This window comes from Lynx rufus, unplaced genomic scaffold (genome assembly GCF_022079265.1).
Source record: "Lynx rufus isolate CCGP_SWC_20201006 ecotype Redwood Valley unplaced genomic scaffold, mLynRuf1.p SCAF_2, whole genome shotgun sequence".
Lineage (NCBI taxonomy): Eukaryota > Metazoa > Chordata > Mammalia > Carnivora > Felidae > Lynx > Lynx rufus.
The window spans coordinates 189,524,634-189,537,635 of NW_025814834.1; positions in this window are offsets into that span (position 1 = coordinate 189,524,634).

Below are 13,002 nucleotides of genomic sequence, written 5' to 3' on the forward strand. Positions count from 1 at the left end.
TTAATATTTCTGCCTGGAACTGATGCATGTTCTTGGTCACAAAAAGTTCCTCTGGCCAACTCTGGCATCACTAAGGAAGGACAGCAAACATTTGTTTAAAACTGTGACCAACAACACAGCGGGCCACACACAAGGACCAGAAATAACCAAATCTTGCTCTGCTAATCATCTCTCCTCTCCTTAGAGTTCCCAAGGGGACTATGCACAAGAAAGAAATTGGAATCGAAACCAGTGGATTATTTTACTCATAGCTGAGCTGGCACCCAATAACCTCCAGAACAGAAATCTGCCAGAAGACTAGGTTGAGTGACATGGCATAGGTTTCAGGCTACAGTGAAGCTCCCTAATTCCCTGTTCCCTTTCCCCCCTCTACATTTCGGGGCCAGTATGCGTGGGCATGCCTGCCGAAAGAGGGGAGAAGATGATCAGATCTGCAAAGCAGACCGGATTTACTTTTCTTAGTGTGTGCTAGAGACTGAGCCGGGCCGCTTAGCAGGAAATGGGGAGCAAAGCAGCACACACGGCCACGTGACCTTTGAAGACAAAGCGACCGTAACCACGTAAAATGTGAACTTATTAATGTACTGGGTTCTGAGCAATCAGATTAACAAATTCTTCCTTCTGAAGGAAACCATTAAGAAGACAGGACATTCTCTGCCCCTCCCCCACTTGCTCTCAAAACAAACAAACAAATAAATAAATAGAAGGGCAGAAAAGGGAATTCCTTCCTATGTTCCCACACTCTCACTTCTGTTCTTACTCTGTTAGGAAGAGGAATAGAAAAGTGGCCTGTGCACCATCTATTTGCCTCCTCATCTAGACAGTAAGCCTCTTAAGAACAGGGGCTAAAGCATTGTGTATCACTGTTTCTACCTGTAGTAGGTACTCAGGTAACTGTTGATAATAGTTATGACCATCGTTAAGAGACATCATTGCAATTTCAGTTGACAAAACTGTGGTCAATTACAGATAAACAGTTGGCCTTTGAATAACACGGTGGGTAGAGATGCCGACCCCCTGCACAGTTGAAAATCCATTTATAACTTTTGACTCCCTAAAAACTTAACTACTAACAGCCTTCTGTTGACCAAAAGCCTTACTGATAACATAAACAACACATATATTGTATATGTGTTCTACACAGTATTCTTACAAGAAAGTAAGCTAGAGAAAAGAAAATGTTATTAAGAAAATCAAAGGGTGCCTGGGTGGCTCAGTCAGTTAAGTGTCTGACTTGGGCTCAGGTCATGATCTTGCAGTTTGTAAGTTTGAGCCCTGCGGCGGGCTCTGTGCTGACAGCTCAGAGCCTGGAGCCTACTTTGGATTCTGTGTCTCCCTCTCTTTCTCTCTGCTCCTCCCCGTGTCTCTCTCTCTCTCTCTGTAAAGTAAATAAACATTAAAAAAAATTTTAAAAAAATCAAAAAGAAGGGAAAATATACTTACAGGACTGTACTATATTGAAACAAATCCATGTATAAGTAGACACACACAGTTCAAATCTGTGTTGCTCAAGGGTCAAGTATACCAGGTTTTGTAACCTGGGATTCTGGGGCTATATTTCTCATCTTACTTTTAACCTTCAGTATAGACTGGCACAAATGGGTATTGAGATGTGGGTGTGGACAGTGGAAAGAAAGTGATAGTCTTCATAAATATTACATATGACCCTAAGCAGATGGATGTGCCAAGTATATAGAAGATCAAAATTCAATTGACCTCAATAAATTAGAGAAATGGTCATCAATGGCAGGTTAAAATGCATTAGATAGCAAAAGAAGCATCTCTCTCTCTCTCTCACTGTCACACACACACACACACACACACACACACACACACACACACACACACAATTCAAGAAAGAAAAACTGGCCGGGCAGAAATGTGGCCAAAAAAGACCTGATAGATGCGGCAAACCAATAACAGAACGAAAAGAAAAACAGCAGGATATATTAACAGAAGCCTGTGAGCCAAATTCATCTTCACCTCCCTGGGACCTTGCTTAGTGCCTGGCACACAGTGCACGTTGCTAAGTATATGTGGAAAAAATGCATGACTTTGGCTTTGGTCAGATTATCCGTGCTGTTCCCTTCCTCTGAGAAGACTTTGCATAACCAATTCCTGTCCATTCTTCAAGGCCCAGCTCAAATACAGTTCCTGTCTGGTCCTTCCTTAAATTCAGCCTACCCTCAACTAGAAGAACGCTCTCTGTTTCTGAATTTTCGTAAGTGATGAGTATGTGCTAGTGATGATTATTCCAGTAATGGACATTGGGTAGCTACTGGGTGAATAGTAACTCAGATTAAGACAGTCCAGTACACATAATTTTGAATTATAGAAACAATAACTAACAGAAGGTGTCTGCAATTCTATAACTGTTCATCATTGGCATTGACTCTGACTTTCTGTGCTCTTGTTTCTTCTCTCTGTGCTGTATGTAATCCAGGTGTCAGTTTTCCCCTCCTCCTCTTATTCAAGCTCACACCCCTTATGCCCTCTCCTACCAGCATCTTAGTGAACAAGATCGAATTTGCTGAAGGGGAGACGTGATTTATGTCACGTGGGCTGTAGCAGCTGGAACCCCGCTACGACACACCTCTTTCTCTAGAGTACACACTCTCCGCTTCTGCCACAGGGATCTCTTCCCATCCCCTACCCCATCCTACCTCCCAGCCTCCAGCTTTCCTGCTCTTCACCTTCCCCCCCACCAGCCCTATGTAGACTCCTCAACCCTTCATTATTCAGAGGAATGCATTTCATCCTAGTTTCTACATCCAAACCTGTGCCCAACGAATGACCATGTTCAGCAAAACAGCAAGTTCTTCCAGTTACAGGATCTTCCCTCTTCAGGAAATAGAAGGCGATTATAAATAATACTCTTCTTTTGTAAACCTAATTAACACAAAACGACTGAATGGGGTTTTTTCATGAAGTCTTCATGTGGAGCTTGTTGGAGCCAGCTTTTGAAGAGTACAGCGGACACAGGTCTGCAAGGCAGGGTACAAAGAAGACGTCCAGGAGGGGATTGCCGGCTGCTGTCCTGCTCTGGATGAACTAGGCTCCCAGAACCGGGTAGGAGTTTATAGTTCTCAAGGGGCTTGCCCTATCTGTCTGGAGACAAGGCTGCGTAATTGCTTATCTTGTTATCTGCCAGCCCCAGCCTCATGCAGCTGTAATCATTAAGACAGTTGTTCCGTCGTCCTTTCCTAGCTCCTTAGCCTTTTCTGACCAAGTCGGGAATTCTATTAGAAATCCTAACACTATCTTTCCTTTCCTCTCATGTTAGGGAACAGGCTATGCTCAATAACAAAAAGACCCCAGAAGACAGTGACTCGACAAGTAATTTCTCTGCCACTCAGTAGTCCAGTAAGGAGGATGTCCGGGATGGGGAAGTAGCTCTGCTTCACTGGTTCAACCCAGGACCCAGGTTCCTTTCATCCTAGTGTGCCACCAACTCATTGTTGGCATGTTTGGGGCCGGCTCTTGTGGCCACATCTGTGTTCCAGGCCTCTGGAAGGAGAAAGAGAGGAAAGAGGAAGTGGACAAGTGGCCGCCTTTGAAAGATGTAACATGAACATTATACTCCTAACTTCCATTCACATCCCAAGAACCTGGACCCATAGTCACATCTACTGCAAGGAGGCTGGAGACTGTACTCCCTAATTGGTTAGGTGTGTGCCCAGCTAAAACTCAGTGTGGGGTGAGAAGGGCTTCTGTTACTAAAAGGAAGAGAGGAAATGGACATGAAGATGAAGAACAGCTCCCACCGTACCTCCCTATCCTTATGTGGGGATAAGAGACCCTACGGATGTGCCACTCTAGTAATCTCCAGTTTCTTCAAATTCCCTGAATATGCATTTCTGTGTCCCACCTCCACGACTGTTCACGGTAAATCTTTCTCACTTTTCATTGCCTGCTAGCATCGGCTCAAGTAGCACCTTCCCTAGGAAATCTTCCTGTATCTTAGTTTGGGGTAAGTGGCCCTTCTTTGTGTTCTGATAGTGTTACGGAACCAGGCTGGAACGCTGGCGGAAAAACCAAGCGGCACTCGGAGATCTTGGTGGATCGGAGATTTATTTAACACCAGCGGGCTCAGAGGAGACTGTTTTTCCAAAGATCTGAGCTCCGAATGAAGGGAGGAAGGGTAATTTATAGTGGTCAGCTTCCATATCTGTGGCAGGCTTGTGCGCGTGGCAAACAGGGCAAGAAGAACCTGGAAGAGGGGTCTCCAAACTAGAGACCAGAGCTTGTTTTAGTCCCGTTGGCCATCTTATGGTGTAAAACTGTATTCATTTTCCCAATGGTAGCACACTATGCATTTTTCTCCTTTGGCAATTGTCAAAGTCCTCCAGTATCTGCACACATGTGAAATCATCTCCTTGTGCTCTAGTCAGTCTAGTTTCCGTCTAGACTGTAAGCCATTTGAGAGCAATTTTGCTATGTCTTAGTCATATTTGTGTCTTACTACCTAGGTTGAGCTGAATTCCTTTTCCCGCCAGTGGGTGAAATAAGTTGTGCCATCGCCTGACCCCCTGCATGCCCACTGAGGTATAGCTTTCATCCATAATGGCCAGGCTGTCTAAGTGGGCATTCTTCCCATTTGGACAAAAGGACTAGCCTGAAACCCTAGCAGGTCTAAGATCCTGACCCTCATCCTAGCTCTTTGAATTCCTGTCCCTCGTGAGCCCAAGACCTGTTTTTGTTACCCTCTAGGGGCTGGCTGCCAACCTAGAACCATGGTATGACTGCCATTTGCTGACATTGATCTTAGACCCTTCACTAGGTCTAAGCTATGCTTCATCTGCTGTGTACTTCCTTGATACTGAAACCAGCTGGAACTTAGTCCTGGCATATTCTTTATCTTGGCATGTTGACAAATGACCCTTTAGCTAGGTCAGTTTTCCCTAGTTCTGCTCCTGGTGGGCTCTGTCCATTTCCCATTCACCACTGGTCATCCTGCTAAAGCTCTATCATGCTTGACCTGTGAATAAATGTGCCCATGTTAGGATTAATAAGTATTGTTTGTACCTTCTGTTTGAAGATAACTGGTCCAAGATAGGAATCAATTCTTAGCTTTGTGGCATATCACTGGCACAAAGTGATATATACTTTTTTCTTTATATAGACTTTCTTTGGATGAAAAATTACTAGTGTGTGTATATATTTTTATTTATTTTATAATGCATATTATAAAATATATAAAATAAACATTTTGAAAGTATATATATATATATATATACACATACACACACACATATATAGCTTAAAATATAAATATTTGAGTATGCAAAACCAGTGTATTGAGCAGGTTACTCATTTGCAAATATGTTTTATTTTTACAAAAGGAGTTGCCAGTAAAATCTTAAGAATTAATATGTCTCTCTTTTGGTGCAACTTTAGTAATTATTCAGTAAGGCAGAATTCCCAGTTCAGATGGATGATTTGGTCAGCCACATAATCTGTCCTTCTGTATATCAAAGAGATGGGTCAGAAGCAAGGAAGTTTAACCATAAAAAGTCAGGAATTTGGTCAAATCATCCAAAGACCTTGGGAATATCCAGGGAACTGAGAGGCAGGTAACTCTTAGCATCCTTGAGAATATGAAGATGCATTGGCAGTTTGTAATGAACTGAAGGTTCCCAACTCTAAAAGGTCACTTAAGAGTTAGAGATAGGGGGGCACTTGGGTGGCTCAGTCAGTTAAGCATTCGACTCTTGATTTTGGCTCAAGTCATTATCTCATGGTTTGTGAGTTTCAGCCAACAGCATGGAGCCTGCTTGAGATTCTCTCTCTCCCTCTCTCTGCCCCTTCCCCCGCTCATGTGCACACATGTGTATGTGTGTGCATGTGCACACACTCTCTCCCTCACAAAATAAATAAACTTTTAAAAAGATTTTTAAAGAGTTAGAGATAGGTCCCACCTGCATGTACATTTGACAATTTGCAAGTAACAAATTCCGTTTAAACTAGCATAAGCAAAAAGGGAATGTACTGGCGGCTTACAACCCTTGGAAGTCTAGGAGTGGACTTCAGTCACAGCTAGATCTAGGGGACTAAAATACATTTTCAAAATTGGTCTTTCTCACTCTTTCAATCCCTGTCCCTTCCTTTCTCTCACTCTTGCTCTGCTTCTTTCTGACATTGGCCCCATTCTCTTCTACAAGGGATACCTTCCTCTACATGGCAGAGAAGAGGGCCCCCATTCACATTCTTAACACTCTTTATCTGGAAGGCCACATGCCTTTTCTTCTACCTTTAAATGGAAAAAAAAAAAAAATCCCCAGGAAGAACCTGATTGGCCTACCTCTGGGCTAATCATAGCCAAGGCTATTGGGTTCCTTGGTTGGCTGGGCCCTGTGGCTGTGAAGTGGGGAGGAATAGTTGGCAGCCTCACCAGACTCACACAATTTGTGTGGGTCTGGGCAGACAAAACAAGAACTTTCCACCACATTCTCCTTTCTAATGCCTGAGAGTCCCCAACTAAATATCTCCAGCGTTCCCACGAAACAGCCCAGGCTTCATGTCATACTTTCAATGTTTCTGCTCTTAACGTTCCACACTGATCACCGCTTGCTTTCTGTGTGGATTCCTGCTCCATGGTTCCCTTGGATTTCCCGCTGCTTATGTTGTTGATGCTACTTAGCTGGACCGTGGTTGGCCACTCTGGTGCTCAGGCCAATGCCTGTGCTGTGTTTCTTTCCTGCACCTCCTTTTAGTACTCTATTTGGAGATGTGCCCGTGAGTTTCCCAGATTATCTGATGGGGTCCAGTCCAGAGAGTTGTGCCATTATGTCCAGTTGTATAGACTGTGCAGTGCACAAGGGCACCCAGTAAGGGCAAGCATGGGGACCAAAGTCTAGCACGAAACGTAGTTCATTAAGGTTGAGTTACCCACCCACCCACCTGTGTTCTCCAGGAGGAAGAAGCACTTTTTCTCTTTGTACTAGGGTCCTGATCCCTGCCCTCAGGAGCTGTGACTGCCCCTAGGCAGCTGAAGGCTACCAGGAGCACAGCTCCTACTGTTTCCTCTGAAAAGCAAAGGAGCAGCTTCCTCTCGTTTGCCAGTGTATCAAAGAAATGCCATTATGTTAAACATAACACCGGGAGAGCAGGAGGGATCACAGGCCCATCCCACCTTGTCATCCAACTATAACAGCCTCATATGCCCTCTCAATATGCCAAAGCAAACAAATAATGAAAAACCATCACGAATGTGACAGAGCTGTCAAAAGCACACAGTCATGAGCTGTGGAAATTATGAAGCATTGGGGGTTCTATGTTTTCTGAAACTGGTACATCTCTTATCAAGATAGAAAATAAAATCTAAGAAAATCTGTCATGGGGCACCTGGGTGTCTCAGTCAGTGTCTAGGTCTCAATTTTGGCTCAGGTCATGATCTCGTGGTACATGAGTTCAAGTCCTGCATCTGCTTGGGATTCTCTCTTTCCCTCCCTCCCCTGCTCTCTCTCTCTCTCTCTCTCTCTCTCTCTCTCTCTCTCTCTGTCTCTCAAAAAAAAATAAATAAACTTAAAAAAAAAAAAAGAAAAGCTGTGAGAACCATCTCACGGAAGTACTGACCATCACACCATGTCAGAGTAAGCCATGCTCACATTTAGTCACACTGTTAAGACCGTGATGGCTCTCCGATGTGCCAAGGCAGGCCTTTGTAGTGTTACATGCAGCTTAAACCTGGCCCTCTCCTGTTCCCCAGAACATAGAGAAGATACCAATGGCAAGAGACTGGGTTTGACAAGGTTAGGTAATAGCCACCATGTTGGTACCAGAACTACCATACGAACCAAACCTGTAGCCCTGATGCTGCACGTGGCCGATGATACTGCACCCTTTCTTTTGTGATGAATGCTCTCCTGGGAATCTGGAGTCCTGCCTGCAATTTGCTTCTGTCAGCCCTCCCCTGCCTCCTTTCCCCCAGCCCCTCAGACATACCTACATACACAGCGTGGATATGGCTTGAGTTCTTTTCCTGGAAGGCTCCTTCACAATCGGGCAAAACAGAATGCAGCAGAAAACTGGGAGACATGTCATCTCGTTAACACTCCAGCAGTACCCAAATCCCACTTTGATCCCAGTGGGCACTCGCTCCAGTAGGGATAGAGGAGAATGTGGCCGCTGTTGCCATCTGGGGTGTCCCCTGGAGTGGTGAGTCAAAGGTGGTCAAACGTGTATACATTTCTCAATCTGTGTCTCTCCTACCACTGCCCTAGGGCTTTATTTTTCGGCAGAAGGGTGTAAAATTGAAGACACAGGACTGCTTCCTACTCTGCTGCTCAGACGTTCTCCTGTTCTCCTTTTGTGTTATCCTCCATAAAACTAAATCGGATGGGGTTCTAGCCAGTGATAGGGCCAGGGTAGGAGGGAGGTGTGGAAGGGATGTGTCCTGAGGTGGTTACCGAATCCATCAAAGAGAGTTGGAAGAAACTAATCTAGAGACAGTGGAGATAGTAAGATAGACAGCCCGAGGCACAGGAGCTTCTATTTGACTGCTCACAATTAAAGAAAATAAAAAAAAAAAACACACACCAAAAAAACTGTGAAGAAGGATACTTTCAGCAATGAGAGTGAAACATCTGTGAATAATTCATTTTCAAACTGGTTTGCCAAGGGAGAGCAGTCATGGGGCTAAACCCTTGATGAACTAAACCCTTGATGAAAAGCAAAGGTTGCATGAGTCACACCCATTACTTGGAAAAACTAATAGTAATTGACTCTGTCCCTTCTTGCCAGGGAATCGGACAACACACTGTGTGTTATTTCTTTGGTCCCATCTCTCTGAAGACTTCAGATTGTATTATTTTTAAAATCTTGATACCAGCTAAAGCATCAGGTAATTTAGTCATGTCCAGTAGAAGAGAGTGTACTGTATACAGCAGACAAGAGATGGGATACATGGGGGGCAGCACAGGTAGCAGGAAAAAAACCCTACTGAATTAGGAGACCCACGTTCTTGTCCTGCAAGCTAGCACCGTAACTAGCCAGCAATGGAATGTTAGAAAAGTCACTTAACCCTCACTAGTCTTTACCTGCAAGATGAAGAATTTTAAATTAGATAACCCATTATGTAAATAATCTCTAAAGCCAGCTCTAAAATACTATAATTCCAGAGCGCCTGGCTGGCACAGTTGGTGGAGTGTGTGGCTCAGGATCTCAGGATCTTGTGAGTTTGAGCCCCACCTTGGGTATAGAGATTGCTTAAAATCTTTGAAAAATAAAATAAACTACAATGCTATAATTCCATAGTCTTATTGGAACGTCACTAGGTATTCGAGAAACTCATAGACAAATACCAGGAGCCAGGAGTAAATGGACTGAACTAAGCCCACCAGCAGAGGAAACAAGCCCATGCTGGTAAAGGCTAGAGAGCTGCAAAGTCTGCCGTTGTTTTCCAGGGAGCTGTGTGATGGCTGGGCACAGGGGCCATGGCAGACAGTCCTGGGAAAATACTTAGTCCTGGGCTCCCTAAATGTTCCTTTTGGTCTAGGTGTGAGATTAAGATACATCTAGGGGCGCCTGGGTGTCTCAGTCAGTTAAGTGTCTGACTTCCGCTCAGGTCATGACCTCACAGTTCATGAGTTCGAGCCCTGCATCGCATCTGTGCTGACAGCTTGGAGCCTGGAGCCTGCTTCAGATTCTGTGTCTCGCTCTCTCTGCCCCTCCCCTGTTGTGCTCTGTCTCTCTCTCAAAAATAAATATTTAAAAAATTAAAAAAAAATAGATACATCTAAAAGTGCTCTGTGATTTGCCTCTTTTCCCCTTTTGTCTATTATAACTGTAGAGAAATATATCCCAAGAGATCTACTCACACAGTAAAGTTCTTCATGTGCCTATAGAGGCTGAGGCTGTACACAACATAACAGACCAGTGGTTAACACTAGCATAAAGAATTATGTTGTTGTAGCCATTGTAGATGTGCCTAAATGTGACCCAAAGGTTACTGGTTACCCCCCGGCCTTGCTTGATATCGTTCACGTTCCTAAGATATGATCTGTACTTTGTTGATGGCGCAGCTTAGGTTCCAAATGCCCTCTTAGTTGTCTACAAGACAGGAGAGAGGGCCCTGGCTTATAGGACACAAGGCTCAGTCTAGGTCTGGAAATATGCATCACATTCCCACAGGCTGCAGACGAGACATATGAGACACCTAGGAAGTCTTTCTGAATGCCAGCATTTCAAGAGATAGTCCCAGGCTATGTGCAGATCCTCTGTCCCAACACAAGAGTCCTGGAATCAAGGCAAGGCATCCTACTGCATACACTTGCTTTCAGTTGAGCACAATACACCATGGCCTTGACTTCCCTGGGGAGTATTACTCCAAAGCTTAGGCCTTATAGGGGTAATGCTTAACACTTCTCTTTTCTATCCAAGTTCTGAACCACTTGATAAATAAGGCAAGAGCTGGTAGATGGAGGCCAAAAGACTATGTTTCTATGACATCAGAGAACGTGGCTTAGATGTGAGAGTTCAACTGTCTTCTTAATGCTGAAACCTAGAGTTAGATGGATTTACCACCTAGTCAGAGAAATAACTGAATTCTGTAGGACTCCTCCATAAGGGAAGGGAGCATGAAGGGAACATGAAGGAGCAGAGCATAGAGCCTGCTAACTCTGGCCAGACACACTCTCCAAAGGAAGGAGATAGGAAAGGGGTTCTGCTGTGCATACCTAGTTTTGTCACTGAACTCAAACTTGTCCGTGCACCTGATGTGCCGTAGGCCAATGTCTTGAGACACCGGTTTTGAAGCAGAGAAAGCTTTGTTATCAGAGGGCAGCCCGATGAGGAGGCAGGGGATCATTTCCAACAGCTGCATTCCCCTGCTGAGCCTAGGCACAGCTTATGTATGTTTGGAGAAGAAGATAAATTCATGAGAGGAGAGTGAAGGGTTTCTTGAAACCTTAAGTGGGGGGGGGGGCGGGGCTTGAAACATCTGGAGGTATACATGCTTCCAGACAATGAGGTGCCATTCAGGACTTGGTACATCAGATAGTTTTAAGACAAATGTCAGCATCTGTGTCCTGTCAGATTCTTATAATAATCAATGTGCAAACAAGTGGTAGAGTTACAAGGGCACAGTTAATGATTGGTCGTGCACTGGGCTTAAGACATGCATAAAACATAATTAAGTAGGGAACAGAACATGGAGCTACGTTAATAATATAACTAATACAACTATTGGGGTGCCTGGGTGGCTCAGCCAGTTAAGCATCAACTTTTGATTTTGGCTCAGGTCGTGATCTCATGGTGGTAAAATTGAGCCTCATGTCATGCTCTGTACTGGGCATAGAGCCTGCTTGAGATTCTTTTTCTCTCCCTTTGCCCCTCCCCCACTGAGTGTGTGTGTGTGTGTGTTCTCTGTCTCTCTCAAAAAAAAGCTATAGTGTTGTTTCTGCTTTCAAACAGGTCTAGGAACCAATTGTCCAGCCTCAGATTTTCCTTTCAAACTTACCAATCAGAAAACTTACTCTCCTCCCCAGTATTATGCTAAGAGTACTGCACCTGCCAAACGGAAGGGATGTGTGAAATTGAGAGGAAGCACTGTTCCATCAGCCACTCTTCCCATTAACAAAGTCCTAGACCTTTTTCTAGTCTCATAGGGAGGCTTAAAGTTTCAGAAGTGAAACAGCACATCTAACCTACCCCTTGGGACAAAATAAATTAAGTGCACATAACACCCAGCAGAACACTGTTCATTAGGGTGCAGGGGATAAAGAATTAGTAGGATAGTAGGTTCATCCTGTTTTCTTCCAGCTCTATGTCCAGAGTACCTTCCTCTTTTAGGATAACCAGGCCTGCCACAGGGTGTGGTGATAGTTGAATTGAATAATTACTTATTGAGGAATTGCATAATTACCTGGTAGATGCTGAATTCCTGTTGAGATCCTAGGAAAAATTGAATGATGAAGGATCTTAGGACATCCTCCAAGAATATCAGATTCAACATGACACAAGATTAAGGACTAGCTTATCGTTGGTCTGTTATCCCCACAGATGATATATCAGAAACTAAGATTCATTCTTCTTCTTTTTTTAATATTTATTTATTTTGAGAGACAGAGAGAGAGCATGCAAGGGAGGGGCAGAGAGAGATAGGGTGAGAGAGCACAAGCAGGCTTTGTGCTGTCAGAGCAGAGCCCTACTTGGGGCTTGATCCCATGAACTAAGAGATCATGACCTAAGCAGAAATCAAGAGTCAGACACTTAACTGACTGAGTCACCCAGGTGCCCCACATTCTTCCTTCTTTTTAAGTAAGCTTTATAGGGGCGCCTGGGTGGCTCAGTGGGTTACTTCAGCTCAGGTCATGATCTCATGGTCCATGAGTTCAAGCCCCACGTCGGGCTCTGTGCTGACAGCTCAGAGCCTGGAGCCTGTTTCGTATTCTGTGTCTCCCTCTCTCTGACCCTCACCGGTTCATGCCCTGTCTCTCTGTGTCTCAAAAATAAACGTTAAAAAAAAATTTAAGTAAGCTTTATAATGTAAAACTTTAAGATTTACAGAAAAATTTAGATTTTGCAAAGATAGTAAAGATATTTCCCATGTACGCTGTGCTCAGTTTGCCCTATTAGTAATATCTTATATTACTATGGCATATTTGTTATAATGAACATATGAACAATGACAATATATGAGCATATGAAAATATTGATACATTATTATTATTATTATTATTATTATTATCATTATAGAATAAAAGGTCATTGCCTTTTGGGAGGAAGACCACAAGAGGTAAGGGTTGTTAAAAAACAAATTTGACTTATTTATTTTTAGTTATCCAAAGGGAGTTTTGTTTCCTTTGTTTTTTAATGACAGAGCTGGGAGTGTGGCTAAATCTGCCCCCAGTGTCTTCTGGGACCTAACCCATGTCAGTACTAACTGGAGGAGAACTCTGGGGTCTCCATCATCTAGATATCTGTGTGTTGGAGTGGATCCAAAACCATTTTCTACAGAGATTCCTGTCCCGGCCATGTCTTTGCTCTGCTCACCTGTGTGAG